This window comes from Solea solea, chromosome 2, assembly GCF_958295425.1.
Source record: "Solea solea chromosome 2, fSolSol10.1, whole genome shotgun sequence".
Taxonomy (NCBI): Eukaryota; Metazoa; Chordata; class Actinopteri; order Pleuronectiformes; family Soleidae; genus Solea; species Solea solea.
Genome location: NC_081135.1, coordinates 16,845,113 through 16,860,360, shown reverse-complemented (window position 1 = coordinate 16,860,360; position 15,248 = coordinate 16,845,113). Strand labels below are relative to the sequence as shown.

Sequence of the window (15,248 nt, the reverse complement as noted above, 5' to 3'; positions counted from 1 at the left end):
ACCTTTTATCTGCAATTCAGTATTTTGTTATACTGGACTTAATGTGGCTTGTCCATTTGCTAAATATCTATTAATGACTTGTATTTTTATATATTAACATTATTGTTTTATCCAGAAATCAAAGTTTGATTACATTTTATATCACAACACAAACGTAGTATAGTCTCTAAAGGGACATTAGGAAAATATCTGTCCTTTTTGGGGCTCCACACTGTAGAAATATAATATACAGTTACAAAAATGGCAGCTTTTTTTTTTGTTTGTTTTCACATATACAATGCATACTATTTAAACATACTGGGAATTATTTTAGTCAATGGTAGAAATGAGTGTCAATATTATTGCATTTCATTGTTTCAACACTTTAAATGATGCTCATTTGGAATGAAAACTGAAAAAAATGCATCTTTGGAAACAATAGGAACATGTCAGAAAGGGTAAATAAACGCCAGATATTTAATATGTTTATATATAATTCATGCCAGAGAGTGCAAACCTCCTCTGCTACTCAGTTTCCCACAATATTAATACAGTGTCTCCACCAGTCTTGTAACCAAACCTTTGCCCTTGGTATTACATTTGATCTTTTGGTCTTAACCATGGTGTGATGTGGAGCATAGTTCCCCACTAGATGGCAGCCAAGCTTTATTTATTGATTTATGTAATCTTTCTAACCATCTATCCATCCATTTTCTATGGCTATCCTCCACATGAGGGTCGTCAGTCTATTGAAGGGCCAACGATGTGTGGAGGAAAAAACTTTTTGTAACATGTTTTAAAAATCAAGATATCTTTAGATAGCTAAATAATGTTTATCTTCAGTTATTTGGTTTTTATTGTGTAGCTGAAAATTGCACATTTAGTTAATGCTTCACTTTGAATATGAAAATGTAAATTAAAAGTAGTCCACCTTTGTGATTTTACTGCGCTCCAAGGTATTTGTTTTTTTTGGGGGTTTTTTAAACCGAAAACAAACAATAACACAAGACTGGCTTGGACAATAATTAATGCAATTTATTATGTCAATAATAATCAAGTACAGGTGACTCTAAGGGAGGGGGGCTCCAAATCAAATTCAGTTTAGGGCCCCAAAAAAGGATTGGGCACTGTATTTTCTGAATGAAAATCATATCTATATGTAGCGCCGTTTGTAAAGTTGGTTATACTGAATGTAACAGCAATATGTTGTCACGTTATCTCCAAACAATGGCAAAATAAATGGTAAGTTTATTTAATCTTTAACCAGATTTATGGCAATATTTGCAAATTTATATACATAAAAGCATTACCTCAATGAAAATGATATGTTATTAGATTAGTCAAATAATACAAAAAATTGAAATATAAGATGCACATTCTTGACATTTACATTCATCACAGAGCAATGTTGCATGACATATCTATTCCTTGAACCTACAAAGACAAAAAGGTACATGGGGGAGTGTACAGGTATCAGCATTTATTATCATCATCTTCCAATCATTTCCAAATAAGGAGCCCATATCTTCAAGAAGCTACCTAGCTAGTACAGGCTTTGGTCATCTCTCGCTTTGACTATTGCAATGCCCTGCTTGTTAGTGCTGTGAAACAATTACAGATGGGCCAGAACATGGCGGCGTGCCGGGTCTTCAATCAGCCTAAAAGGGCACATATCACCCCTCTGTTCATTGAGCACCACTGGCCACGCTTAGCTGCCCACATCAAATTCAAATCACTGATGCTAGCCTACAAAGTGCCTCATGGGGCTGCTCCCACTTACTTAAATGCTCTCCTAAAGGCTTATGTTACCTTCGACTACTCCGTTCATCAAAGAATTGTCGTCTGGCGCTGCCAACACCCCGCACAAAACAATCTTTGAATGTTTTGTGAATGTCACTTTTCCAATCCAGTCTAGGATTGCCCAGGACTGCAGGAAGGCAACTGAATGGTTGCAGAAAACAGGCAGCTGTTTTCAGAGGTGGAGTTGCCTGATGCAGTCCAAATGAGAGAGGAGAAACTGGCAAAGTCTGCTGCTAGATACTCCAAACTTTGGGAGGATTGTGAGCTGGATGACATGGAAAAAGAGGACATTCTGGAGCCTTTTACATTCCAATTCACAAATATTTGCGATGTGTGGATGTTCTGTGAGGAGATGACTGACAAGGAAGGGTATCTAGACCACTCATTACAATATGGTAATTTCTGTTGTATTGTATTTGTATCATGTTGTATGTTGTTTTTTTATGACTGCAGCATGGGTGAAGGGCCCAAGACAAATTTCCCACTGGTTGGACTATAAAGTTGGTGTGTGTAATAAAAGGAGTGTCAAAATTGTCATTTTGTGTGATTTTGTAATGAAGCATTTACTTATTGTAGTTGTAGTATCATTTTGACACAGGTAAAGTATAGCTTTTTAAGATAAATACAGTTTTAACTATTCCTGCCCTCCACATATGCTGACATTGCCATTTAATGGTTAAAATTTGTATTGGCTTATACTGTAAGTCTTCTAAAGAATAGCATATTGTATATGTAAAACTTAAATGGAAACATAGCACACAATTAAATATTGTCTTTTATATGATGATTGTTGTACATTACATACTGAGGCTGTGACATAAAGTAGAGGGTAATCTTCACATAATACTGCAACATGTGTGCTGAGATTTATTAGGTACATTTTACATATTTACATACATATTTATAGGTACAGAAAGTAGACACAACTTCACAGAAATACATTTTCCATATCAAATTCAGATGGTCACACTTCTATTAGTCAATGGCAAATTATGTAGAGAAGTATTTTTTTTGTTTATTTTAATCTATGAACTGATATCTCCTACTTTGTGCCATATTTTGACAGTGTAATGCACGATGAAAAGATACATAATAACCTTTATTATTATAACTATTATGAAATATATTTTTTTTCCATTTATAATGTCGTTCACATGTAAATAAATCCACGACAGAAGCAACCATCGTGACCTTACAGACTTCAGTTCCTGAGCTGAGGTTAGGGCTTGACAGCGCCTCTGCTGGTCAAAGATCACAATTGCTACCATGATCCGCGGGCTGACTGCATCAGTCTGGTCCTCTCGTCTGAGAGCTTCCGTGAATCTGCTCCAGCTCCGTCTCTGAAACCGGCGTGTAATGGATCCGCGATCGGTCAAAAGTGAAAGGTAAGCTACACATTAAGCTGCATTTGTATTTTAAAGGTCAGCTTTAAAAGGCAGTGCGCCATTTTTTAAATAGTGTTTTGTTCCATTTGGGCGAAAACCGAACCGAACTCCGTCCAATAATTTGTTAAAGAATAAAGTTTTGTTTTTTGTTGAATAAAAAACATTAATGAAACCTGTTTTCAGTGTGTTCTCGACAATTCGGCGCTATTTATAGATCTATTTGATGAAGATTTATTGCAATAAACTAACCTAACTAACTTTTGATGTGTATTGATGTGGATGCAGTGTAACAGTCTCCTGCAGTGTGTGTGGAGAGGAGTTCTTGTTCTGGTATGTTATTAGGTTTAGCAACTAAACCTTTATTATATCTATACACACAACCTCACTCTTTGTTTTTATTGCTTTATTGAAACATTATCAACAAACAGAAAAAACTGAATTACGGGAATACTGAAGATACTGTATGTTTAAGGAAATATTTAAGTTTTACTTTTATATTGTGATGTCTAATGCACCAAGGCAAATTCCTAGTACTTTAATTACTTACTCGACAATAAAGCGGTTTCTCATTTAGAAACAGCTTTAAAATTAAAATTAAACTCTCAAAATCTTAATACTGTTACTGCTATTTTTCCCCAAACAAAATAATTAGAAAAAAGTAAGAATTCCCAACTTGTTCCCCAGAATTATGACTTTTCCCCACATAATTACTTACCTTTTTCTCAGACTTCTGATGAAAAAAGTTAGAATTCTGTCTGTGATCAGCCTGATCCTGTTCCAGACTGATAATAGTGGAACTATCTGTAGTGTTTGTTGTTATTTAACAGTCAGAGATGATATTTTAGTTATTTAATTTTTCTAAATGTCAGATTAATACAATTTCTTAGTCTTCCCATATAAGGACTTACTGCTGCTAATATATAACCCTTAAATGGAAGGGGCATTAAATCATTAAATTGGACACCCTAACTTGTTACCCACAGACCTCCACAGTTACATATGAGGTCAGGTTGAAGTGGAAAAGGAGAGGAAGATGGATGAGGAGACAAGTTTAGTGCTAAAGGAGCTGACGGACAGGCGGTGTGTGCACAGCATTTATTTATTCATTTATTTAGCGGGAAGTTGTTAGCTTTATATTTTTCCTGGAAAACCTGGTCAAAAGCCACAGTTGTAATATATTCTCTGGAATCTTTCTAACCAGCAACCTTTACATCAGCAGCCTTGACTATATATTGGTTCAAGAAATAGCTCCTACAACCACAATCTCTATTTTCTACATTTCTATTTAAGTCAATAAGCAAGATGTGGAAAGTAAATAAGATAAGTATGGAGCTGTCATAGGCTACACCTTTACCTACACATCATCAACTGTACACTGTACAAAAACAGGTCAATTAAATAAGCCAAATACTTTTACAATTATTTAATTTTCTTGTTTTAAGAATGCCAATGGGGTAGGGGTAATTTTGCTTGGCCAGAATACTTGACAGACTGACTTTACAGACTCTTATGTTCCATAAAACAAGGAAAAGGAATGGATGATAATACTTATCACACACAAATAAATGATTTAAAATGAGTCTTTCTTTACTAGATTATGCTGTCTTTAGGAATGTATAGAATGTTTTATATTTGTACACAGACCAAATGGTGATATTGAATTTTACTAATTTTACTTGTATTTAATGCAAAAAGTAAGATGTAATATCTTATGAAGGCAAAGTCAGATTTATTTTTCTTAAAAATAGATTATTTTGCAAGTGAAAAACTTGGTTGCCAATATTATTTTTATTTCTAGGCAAAAAAGTAAGAACAATTCCCAAAAAATAGGCTTTTCTTACTTTCTTAAAAATCAGTTTTTGCAGTGTATGCCTCGTCATTAGCACATTTGTCATACATTTCCAAATTAACATACTTCCAATATATTCTAAAGCATTTAGAATACATGCTTTTACTTGTTAGTGTTTTCACTCGATGTATGAGTCCACTTTGTATTGCTGCAGTAGAAAGGTAAACCTCAGTGGCTGTGGGGTTTTAAAAAATCAACACAGCCCAGGCTTGTTTAGAGCAGAGCGAGCTGAATGTTTGGAGTATTAAAAGTCAATATTTCTTCATGACACAGAGCAGTTTCACAGTGGAAGCACTATGCGCTGGACAAGGCATTCATTGAGGGCCATGCCATGAGGCTGTGGATGGGGGTCGTTTGCTGGTTTTGGGGTTAAGAGATGTTGGGTAACCACTGTATCCCTCTTTTTGCAGCTGGTCGTGGTTTAAGGGAAATCATCAGAGATTAGTCATGAACAAATACAGAACATAGAATTAAAATGACAAGGCCTTTATTCTCAGCCTCAATATAATTAAAAAAATGTTTTATTTGTCCCCAGGGTGCAATTCAAGAAACAACACCTCTAACTGCTCTAAAGCTGTAGAGGAAATGTAATCCTTGCAGGCTAAACAAATGTCCACTAGATTTCTTACTTACAGCCTATATGTGTATAAACTGTATGATTTTTATCACCATACTCTATCTTGGGAAAAATAATCTGCATATCATTAATAGTGTAGATAAACAAATGTTGCAGCTATGATGAATAACTTTTTATTCTGGTAATTAAAGAAAAACACTTTAGAAAGAAAAACAAGAACAGTCAATAACATGTAGAAGTATTTAACATTTGCAAAATTTTGTAAAAGTAACAAAAAAAGGCATAAAAATGGGGGGTTGCTGTGCAATACAGTATCTTTTATCTGAGTGTTATTTGAATCATATCACTGCAAACAAATATTAAGTAACTAGCAAAAGATAGTGAGACATTTGTAGGGCTGCATAGCAATTGCTGCTACATTTATCCAAATGTGTCTAATTCAATATGTTCCATATTAAATAGATTTAAAATTTCAAATAAGCATTTTGCTACTGCAAAACATTAGCTATTCTTTTAAAATGCTAAACCTGCTATTTTTCTTGTTTTGTGTGCAACCATTTAAGCTAACAGGCCAATAACAGGAAAAAGAGGGATTTTTTGGAGAAAATTAATTTACAAATATTAAGTAACTAGCAAAAGAAAGTGAGACATTTGTAGGGCTGCATAGCAATTGCTGCTACATTTATCCAAACGTGTGTAATTCAATATGTTCCATATTAAATAGATTTAAAAATTCAAATAAGCATTTTGCTACTGCAAAACATTAGCTATTCTTTTAAAATGCTAAACCTGCTATTTTTCTTGTTTTGTGTGCAACCATTTAAGCTAACAGGCCAATAACAGGAAAAAGAGGGATTTTTTGGAGAAAATTAATTTACAGATATTGCGTAAAATACTTCTGACCAAAGAGTTTTAATTGCAGGACAGTTAGAACTACAGCGTATGAATTAAGGCCCTCACTCGTCCACAGCCGCATGCTAGCATGTTAGCAAGAGAAGCTTGTGTTGGGTTTGGATTGAGAGACTATTTTTTCATTTGTGTTAGTCTGTATCTGCCACATTTAAGTATCCTAGTTAGTAAATAGTGTCTTTAAAAATATTGTTTACAATAATTTCCTAGTCTGTGAAGGTTCTCAGAGTTACTTTAACAGTTAAAGTTAAAGTTTAGTTCTTACCAATAGGGAATGGGATTGTGGCATCACACTGCATTGCATCATGGGTGTGTTGGCCATGTTTGGTGCTATCATTACATTACATGTCATTTAGCAGACGCTTTTATCCAAAGCGACTTACAATAAGTCAGAGTTGTTTACATTGCTGCAGCTTGGACTTGCGCTCTTGGCCGTTACTCCATCTTTTACTGTTACCTGTAAATATGGTGAAACGTTGCTGTGTTACGGGGCAGCGGCTCCTCGCATGATCACAGAAAAAAAAACTGAGATTTGCATCGTTCAATGTACAAAAGATGTATATGTTATTTTTATGGATCTGTCATGTATTCATTCATTCATTTATTTATTTATTTATTTATTTATTTATCATCACATGTAACAGGCATGTGAGGGGTCATCAGCGAGCCTGAGAGCGTCTTTTGTATATTTCTACAAGAATCATAATAATTCTATATGAATTAATAATATATATGTATATGTATGTGTATATACGTGTGTATACATATACACACACATACTGTATATATGTATATATATATATCTATATACAGTATATACATATATATATGGCACTCACACCATGAACAAGGTAAGCAAAGGTGTCTGCTGTGCACAAGGAGGCAGAAGGTCCAATCATACGGGTCCAATCCATTTGTGACCTGTTTTTTGCCAGATAACGGTCTCTGGCCTCACGGTCCAGTTAGTGTCTCCCGATAAATCCCCTTCCCTTTATTGTTTTTAAGCATGTATCAATCTATTTGACTTCACATCCGACACTGCTAGCCCCTAACATGGACGGCACATCTTAACAAACTCCCCCAATTACCTCTCTTCAAAACATGAAATACTTTACATGCTCTAGCTGGTTTTTTTTCTGGAGAAACATGGGGATGCAAGACAGCTGCCTTTGCAAAGCACTGGGCTCTTGGTTCCAGTACATATAAAAGGGTTATTCTGAGGCATTTTTTTTTATTTTAAAAAGATTGTACCTTATACAAACATACTTATGGGTGATATGTTCCATTCCTGCCAATAAACCCTCCTAAATTCCACACAGTTTGAGTGGTTTCTGTTTAATGGAAATGAAAGCCAGGATTTCAGTGTTAAAGCTGACCTCATTGAGTAACCAGAATCCTACTGCGTTGCTCTAATCAAGTCCTTTGTGTTGCATGAAAAGCAGGAATCATGTACTTGTGGTCCAGAGGCAGACTCTGTAAGGAAAAGAAGTAATTTCAGATAAATAGCTGTGATTGGCCCATTCTATGGACAGATGGAAATGAATAGGGCCAGACCCCATTTACAAGAGCTTGCTGATTGGCCTGGTTGCAGGCTGAAACTGTGCTAAAAGTAGTAAGTAGTATAGTAAATATTACATGTAAATTAGTCAAGCACATGGCTGGACCTTTTCCCTGCAAGTTGGCAAAATTAAAAAATGAATCTATGTTGTTTTTTTTCATGCTTTGAAAGTTAATTTAGGTAAGTTCTTCTTCTTCCATGTGGCACAAATCAGATATGACCCATTAGTGTAAGCAGGAAAAAAGCACATGGATTCAGATATGTCAGATCAGTTTCATGCCACATTTGTATATGTGGAAAAAAAATCTGATATGAATCAAATATGTGCATCTCAGCAGACGGATCAGATATTCCCCTCTTAGTGTGACTTGTGTGTCCTTAAAAACAAGACGTGTCCCGTGTGACTGCAGCATAAGTTTTCCTTTGGAGCAAGGATTTCAAAATGTTGTAGTTACACTACTTTCACTTCCATTTTGGCCTTCTAAATCTTTATGTAATTTGCCAAGCCGACTTTGTGGTTTGTCTCCCCGAGTGTGAACCAGTGTAAATGTCGATTTCATATGGGTCAATGTAAAAGCAGGTCCTCTAAAAAAAAAAAAAATATATATATATATCATACATACCGTAGGCAAGACCTGCTGTGTAAATGCAGAATTAAATTATCTTATAAGTCTATGAGCAATGGGAGAGAAAGGTCATTCATGAGTGAAATTTTAAAATGTGTACAATTCAGATACAGAAAGGTTTATTTAATTATAAAATAAAAATAGATTACAGTATACAAAAATACTAAGACGGCTCATAACAGCTGCTTAAATCTTTAAAGAAAGATCCTGACACCTAAATACAATCACAGGTAACTGAAACTGAGACTTAAGTCACTCTCCAATAAATTATTTTGCACTTTATTAATCTTACAGACATTGAGGTTATGATAGTCACTAGATTTAGATGACAGCCTGTTAACCTTTTATTCCTTCCCTGCAGTCCACTGTCCTCAGTTGTGTTCATCATTGGCTGTTTTTCTCTTGCCTCTGGCTTGGCTTCTCCCCCTTCATCTCACTGTGCCTGTAATCGTTCAGCCTCAGCAGTGACAGCGGGCTGTAAAAACAGAGCTGGAGGAGGTCATGCTGAAGTTTGCACAGGACCAAGCCATTCATCCTCTCCTGGGGGTTTGCTTTTGGTACTTGACTGTAGTGAGAGATGAGAGGGATGAAGCCGGGATGTGTTATTTGTCTCTTATGCTCTGCTGGGCAAACAGGAATCTAAATGAGCCTGTCGTATTTCTGTGGATATGATTAATTGGTGCCATTATTTTCTGAATTGGGGGTCACCTCCTTTTTCTCCTTGATTGACAGCTACTTCTGCAGCCATGCCTGAATGGTGTCTCTGTCAACAGAACCAAGACCTGTTGTTCCTCCTGCTTGTTGACACGGACAAGAATTAGGTTAAACGATTTAAGTATGTCAGTTAGTTTAAAACACTGCCAAAAAGAACCCCAATAAGCGACTAGTGCTTCCCAGATGTGGTGAATCTAATGCTATGGTGCTCTTCAGTTCCAAAATTCCGAGGCACCCTCAGATACACTTGCTATAATTTGAAACGTTGTCTTCAAAGTGATTGCACTGATTGAGTATGTTGGTGGTGATTCGGGTTCAAAAGTTGCCCTAAGAAATTAGTTATATATTTTTTGAATGCCATTTAATATTTTTGAATTCTGTTCAATATTTTACACTTATTTTACCAGCAAAGCATGTCTTAAAATAAGATTTAACAAAAAACAACAACATAATAAGTAACAAAACATTGTAATCTTTAATTATATGCTTTGAGTCTAATAATTTGAGACAAATCATTTTATTTCGGAGTTTGTTATAAACATACATACTTTAAACAAAATAGGGTGTTTATCAATGTAATTTAGACACTGGTGGGTTTGTCGGAGGCTACACGATTCCGCGTTGAACAGATTCCATTTTTATTGCTCAATTAGTTTTAATATTATAATTTGTGTATTCTCATTCGTCTCTTGCTGGGCAGTGACTCAGGAGTCCTGACTGGATGTCTTTGTTGAGGCAGCTACTAAATGTTTTTTTGTTGACACTTGTCCCTGATTCCTCTGTATGCTGATGATATTAGCTTCCATACAGATTTAAGACTTACAGTACCTTTAATACCTCATCTATCTGTCTGTTATTACTGATATCGATGCTGATTGTGACTTGGGAGAAGTTAGCTAATAGTCCTCAGCATCTTGGTAGGCATTTATGAGTCGGTGGAATTTCCTAGCCATGAGTCGGTGGACTTGATATAATTTAATTATATGAGGTCTGCATGTATTTGTTTATCCATGTTTTCTAACCAGTAGCTTTCGTTTTCTTTACCTTCTTTACCGTCACTTCTGCCACCTTTTATTGGTAGTAAATAATTGCTTATTTGTGCTTCTGGTGTATTTTTGTACCTCCATTCACCCACAAGTAGCTGTCTACAAATGTTCTCATCAACTAGCCACTATAAAGTTTTTTGTTTTTTTTAAATTATTTATGATAAATGAAGTGCAAATGCACCACAATGTTGAGGATAAGATATTACTGATCCAAATGATTTTACATAAAATATAAACCTAGATCTGGCAAGTATGACTCTCCACACGCTCACACTCACTTCACTCTCCACTCAGAGAGTTAACAGTTTGCTCTGCACAAACAGGAATGCTTTGCTCCCCCCACCTCTCCCCTCACACACACACCACTTCACTCCCCTCCACCTCTCTGCACACACTGGTCAGCGTGCCACTGTGTGCCAATGTGTAACAAGTTCTTTCTTTCTTGTTTTCACCACGTGAAGCATCGGGATCTGAGCCGCTCGTTTGTTTCTCGCAGCAATTTGGTGATGCTAAACAGGTATGTTTATTTTCCTGTATATTTCTGTGTGTAGTGTGTCTCTGCATGAGTGTATCCCATGTGGAGGATGGCTGTTTCGATGCAATTACTTATTCTTTTGTGTTATTCTTTTGCTCTTTGTGTCTAACTCGCTTACTTTTTCCGGCCTGCCAGTTACTCTGTTTCCTCTGCATATGCTCATTTCGTCTTTAATGATCGATAATATGACCCTTCACCTCTCCCCCCTCTTCATTTCACTCCCATTCTCCATGTATATCACTCTGTCTCTTGCTTTGAAGGCAACGTGTTGCATAGACATGCTAATACTCAGTGGGGCTCAGGTAATTCTGTATGTGCTGGATATTCCCTTTGTTGACTGAGGCACAAGTGCTGAAATTGGAAAGAGGAGGGTGCCGGAGACAGAAGAAAATGCCAAACCTCGATCAATAATAACCCCATTCTGGATTGTAATATTTTGTGTAAAAGTCATCTTATAAGCAATTTGCCTTTTGTCTAGCCTTAGGCAATATTTAAAGTTCCAATTTAAAAGCACATGAAAGTTACTCCCTCCATTCCCTGACAGTAAACAGACCTAGCACTTATATACACAATTATATGTCCAATAAGCTCAAGGATGACTTGCACGTCTGAAGTTGATTACTTTTCTGATGGAAGTGTTATGGTGATCTGTTAGTCATTACTGGATGATAAAAGGTTGCACCTCTGGCATCGCAGTAATCTTCATAAACAAACTGCCTGAGTCTGTAATATAGCGAGATTCTTCACCACAACAGCTGCGACAATTAAATGTAATGAATAACTCAGTTAATACTTAGACTCCTTGTTGCCCAAGACATTCAAAGTCAAATGAATTTTGTAACTTTGTAGACAGCACATTTGTCCCACATGCATAAACATTCCCTGTGTCTCGGGAAAAACATTCCGACCACTCGAAATGGAAATACTACAAAATACAAATCAATACAAATTCTGCAAGATTCTGCGTTTAACATTTGATTCCATTTTTTTATTGCTAAATTCTGCAATTCCGTTCACGTATTTCTCATCGTGGAAATCATAGGGCTCCAAGGTGGAGTATCCACGATCAGGATAATGTTGTCATGAAGTAAGTTTCAATATTTTGACTGGCGGTGACTCAGGGGTCCTGACTGGATCTTTTCGTTTAGGCAAACTCAGTGTTTGTGGCCTTTGCTCTTGACAACTGTTGCAGATTCCTTTATAATGCTGATGATACTTGCTTCCATACAGATTTAAGACTTACCTCTAATAACTGTGTCTTCTATCTGTCTGTCATTACTGATATTGATGCTGATTGTGACTTTTGCAGAATTCAGCTAATAGTTCTCAGCATCTCAATAGCAATTTATGAGTTGGTGGAATTTCCTCTCATTATATCAGCTCCACACATGAATTTATGTTTCTACAATGTTTATATCCTTGGTTGCTCACCAGTAGGATTCCTTTTCTGTGCAGTCACTGCTCTGACCTGTCCATGAGTGGAAAATGTTAATAATTTATGGTTTATGGTGTTTTTATGTACCCGCATTTACCAGGAAGTAGCTGTATGCAGTTTGTATGACATTTCAACCTAAAATCATATGTTTACCACTCTACACATGGTGCAATATGTCCATACACAACAGGATTGTCAGTCAGTCAGTCATCATCTACCGCTTTATCCTCTGCCAGAGGGTCGCGGGGGGTGCTGTGCCAATCTCAGCTACATCGGGCGATAGGCGGGGTACACCCTGGACAGTTCGCCAGTCCATCGCAGGGCCACACACAGATAGAGACAAACAACCAGTCACTCTCACACTCACTCCTATGGTCAATTTGGAGTGTCCAATTTACCTATCCCCACATTGCATGTATTTGGACCGTGGGAGGAAGCCGGAGTACCCGGAGAGAACCCACGCACACACGGGGAGAACATGCAAACTCCATGCAGAAAGGCCCTTGTTCCAACCGGGGCTCGAACCCGGGTCTTCTCGCTGCAAGGCGAGAGTGCTAACCACTACACCACCGTGTGGCCCCCAACAGGATTGTATGCATGCAAAATTATAAATACAAAAACATGATTAAGGAGAGCTTAGTTTCCCAAGACCCTCTCATACTGGGATAATTGAATGCAAATGCATTTTTTTTTATTCTGCAACTTATTATTGAAATTACATGCATGACAAGATTGCTTCAATAGTTTCTATCAGTTTGCAGTAGCTTCTTGTGGGATGGACAGTATCAGTCAGACATTAAAGTATATGATGGTGATGGTAGCTGTAAGTCGTGATGCTAATCAGCTAATTGCACAGTCACGTGTACATGTCATGGATGTATTATAAGAACTGGATAGAGCTCCACCCCTTTGGCTCCGTTCATTCCTATGGAGTTGCTCACCCAGCGCATATGCCAAAAAAGTTTCTGACTTCCTGGTTTATTTCGGGGTTGTGCGGCCCATAGAGCATGCGCAGAGTGTTACTCCCACAGTGTACGCTACTGACGTGCGCAAGCGGATTCATGAATACCGATTGCATGTTTGCTTCAGGCTTTAAACCATGGATTTGTAAATGAATGTCAAAACCAACAATAGTGAATACAGTAAACTGAAAAGTATAATGACGTCATTACAGGTTAAAATTCACTGTTCACTGTATGCCAATAACTGTCACATGACTCAGGGATTTTATATATTATTGTCCAAGAAAATAATGACACTAAGTACTTTTATGATGATTAAAAAAACTATTTAATTGAATATTAACCATGAATATAATTTTTGGTCTCATTGCTATGCTTTGTATTTTGGTTTAAATTTCAAAGTTCAAATTTCTGGTTGTGGTTTACAAATAAAGCTAACTTATCTTTATAATTACAATTTATGGTTAATATAACAATCATAAAATATTAAAATGAAGTCGGGCCAGAAAACCTGCAGACTCATAGGAACAATAACACCGTGTTAAAAGTAGTTTAATAACTCCAGATTCTTTCACTCAACATTTTACTTCAACTTTAATTCATGTGTTCATCACATTTATCAGTAACTTTATGAACAGACGATAAGACAAGCAGCCTCCTCGGGAATCAGTGGTGAAGTGACCTCAGGTCTCAGTGCATCACACGGTCACACCTCCACAATCCACACTGTCATCTGAACGGTGTCAGTATGAATCCACACAGCAGCTCGTTAATACATTGATAATAGGTTTGAAAATAAATGCTAATAAGCGACGAATAAATCACTAAAACCTGCTTTGTCGTTAATTTTTTTTCTAAAAAATGTAAAAGAAAACCCATCGTTGCCTTCATTTATTCACATTTATCGTAACGTTTTCACATCCTTCGGTTCCCTGACAGTAGCGCCGTTTCCCGAGACACCACATGACCGCGCTTTGCTGTGCTTGTACACACCTGTGACGTAACTCTGGGAAATAATAATTTTTCTGGGCTTTTTATGGCCTTTAGGAAGGTTTTACAAATGTGAAACTCGATGGATTAAAAACATAGAATATAAAGATCTATACATGCCTATGTCCATGTCTGCTGGAGGTGTCCTGTGGACAGTTTTATAGGCGTCTATTTTACTATTGTGGTCAATGGGAAAATTGCCACTTGCCTTTTTGGGCCACATGAGTATTTTTTGTTGCAGTACCACGAGTGACCACCATGACAAAATTGTCTTCAAGGCAGAGGGGGCGGTGCTCTATCCAGTTCTTATAATACATCCATGGTACATGTCTAATATGTGATAACCATAGTCAACAAGGGAGTTGAGACAACCCTCCAGAGACCCAGTTGAAAGGACCAAATGCACCTCTGAAGGGGCGGTCACATCCAAAGATTCAGTGAGTTCAGTGAGAAAACCGCTGTTTAGACAGGGTTTTACTTCTAGCCAAATTCACAAAACAGACAAAAACTGGTCACTTAAGTATGTACTCTATGTACTTTTTTTTATCATATCAGCATTTCATCTACATGCAAGCCCCACACCTGCACATTTTCACGTAGACAACCAATATGCTATTTTGGGAAACTATGTCATAATCCTGCACTTACTTTCACATTGTTGCTTATCATCATTTTCGTAGTCTTCCTTTTGTTTTTTTGGCTTTTTCAAACTGTCTCTGTCTCTGTTTTTGTGATTGTATAATAATAATAATGACTTAGATTTATAAAGCGCTTTTCATGAAACCCAAGGTCGCTGTACAGTTGAGAACAGAGAAGAAAACAAACAGTCATTGCTGCATGCGGATTGCTCAACGTTTTCTTCTCCAGTTTTGATGGAGCAGCA

At 36.8% G+C, this 15,248-nt stretch overlaps 1 protein-coding gene across 1 annotated transcript in view; it reads left to right on the top strand.

Annotated features, from left to right (window-relative positions):
* Nucleotides 1–3,079: 3,079 nt before the first annotated feature.
* The window catches only part of LOC131455282 (semaphorin-5B-like), a 52,497-nt gene continuing 40,328 nt past the window's right edge, over nucleotides 3,080–15,248 (top strand). The window contains exons 1-2 of the mRNA XM_058622826.1: nucleotides 3,080–3,164; nucleotides 10,905–10,960. The gene's annotated coding sequence lies outside the window, so the exon portion shown is untranslated. The remainder of the gene's footprint in view (nucleotides 3,165–10,904; nucleotides 10,961–15,248) is intronic.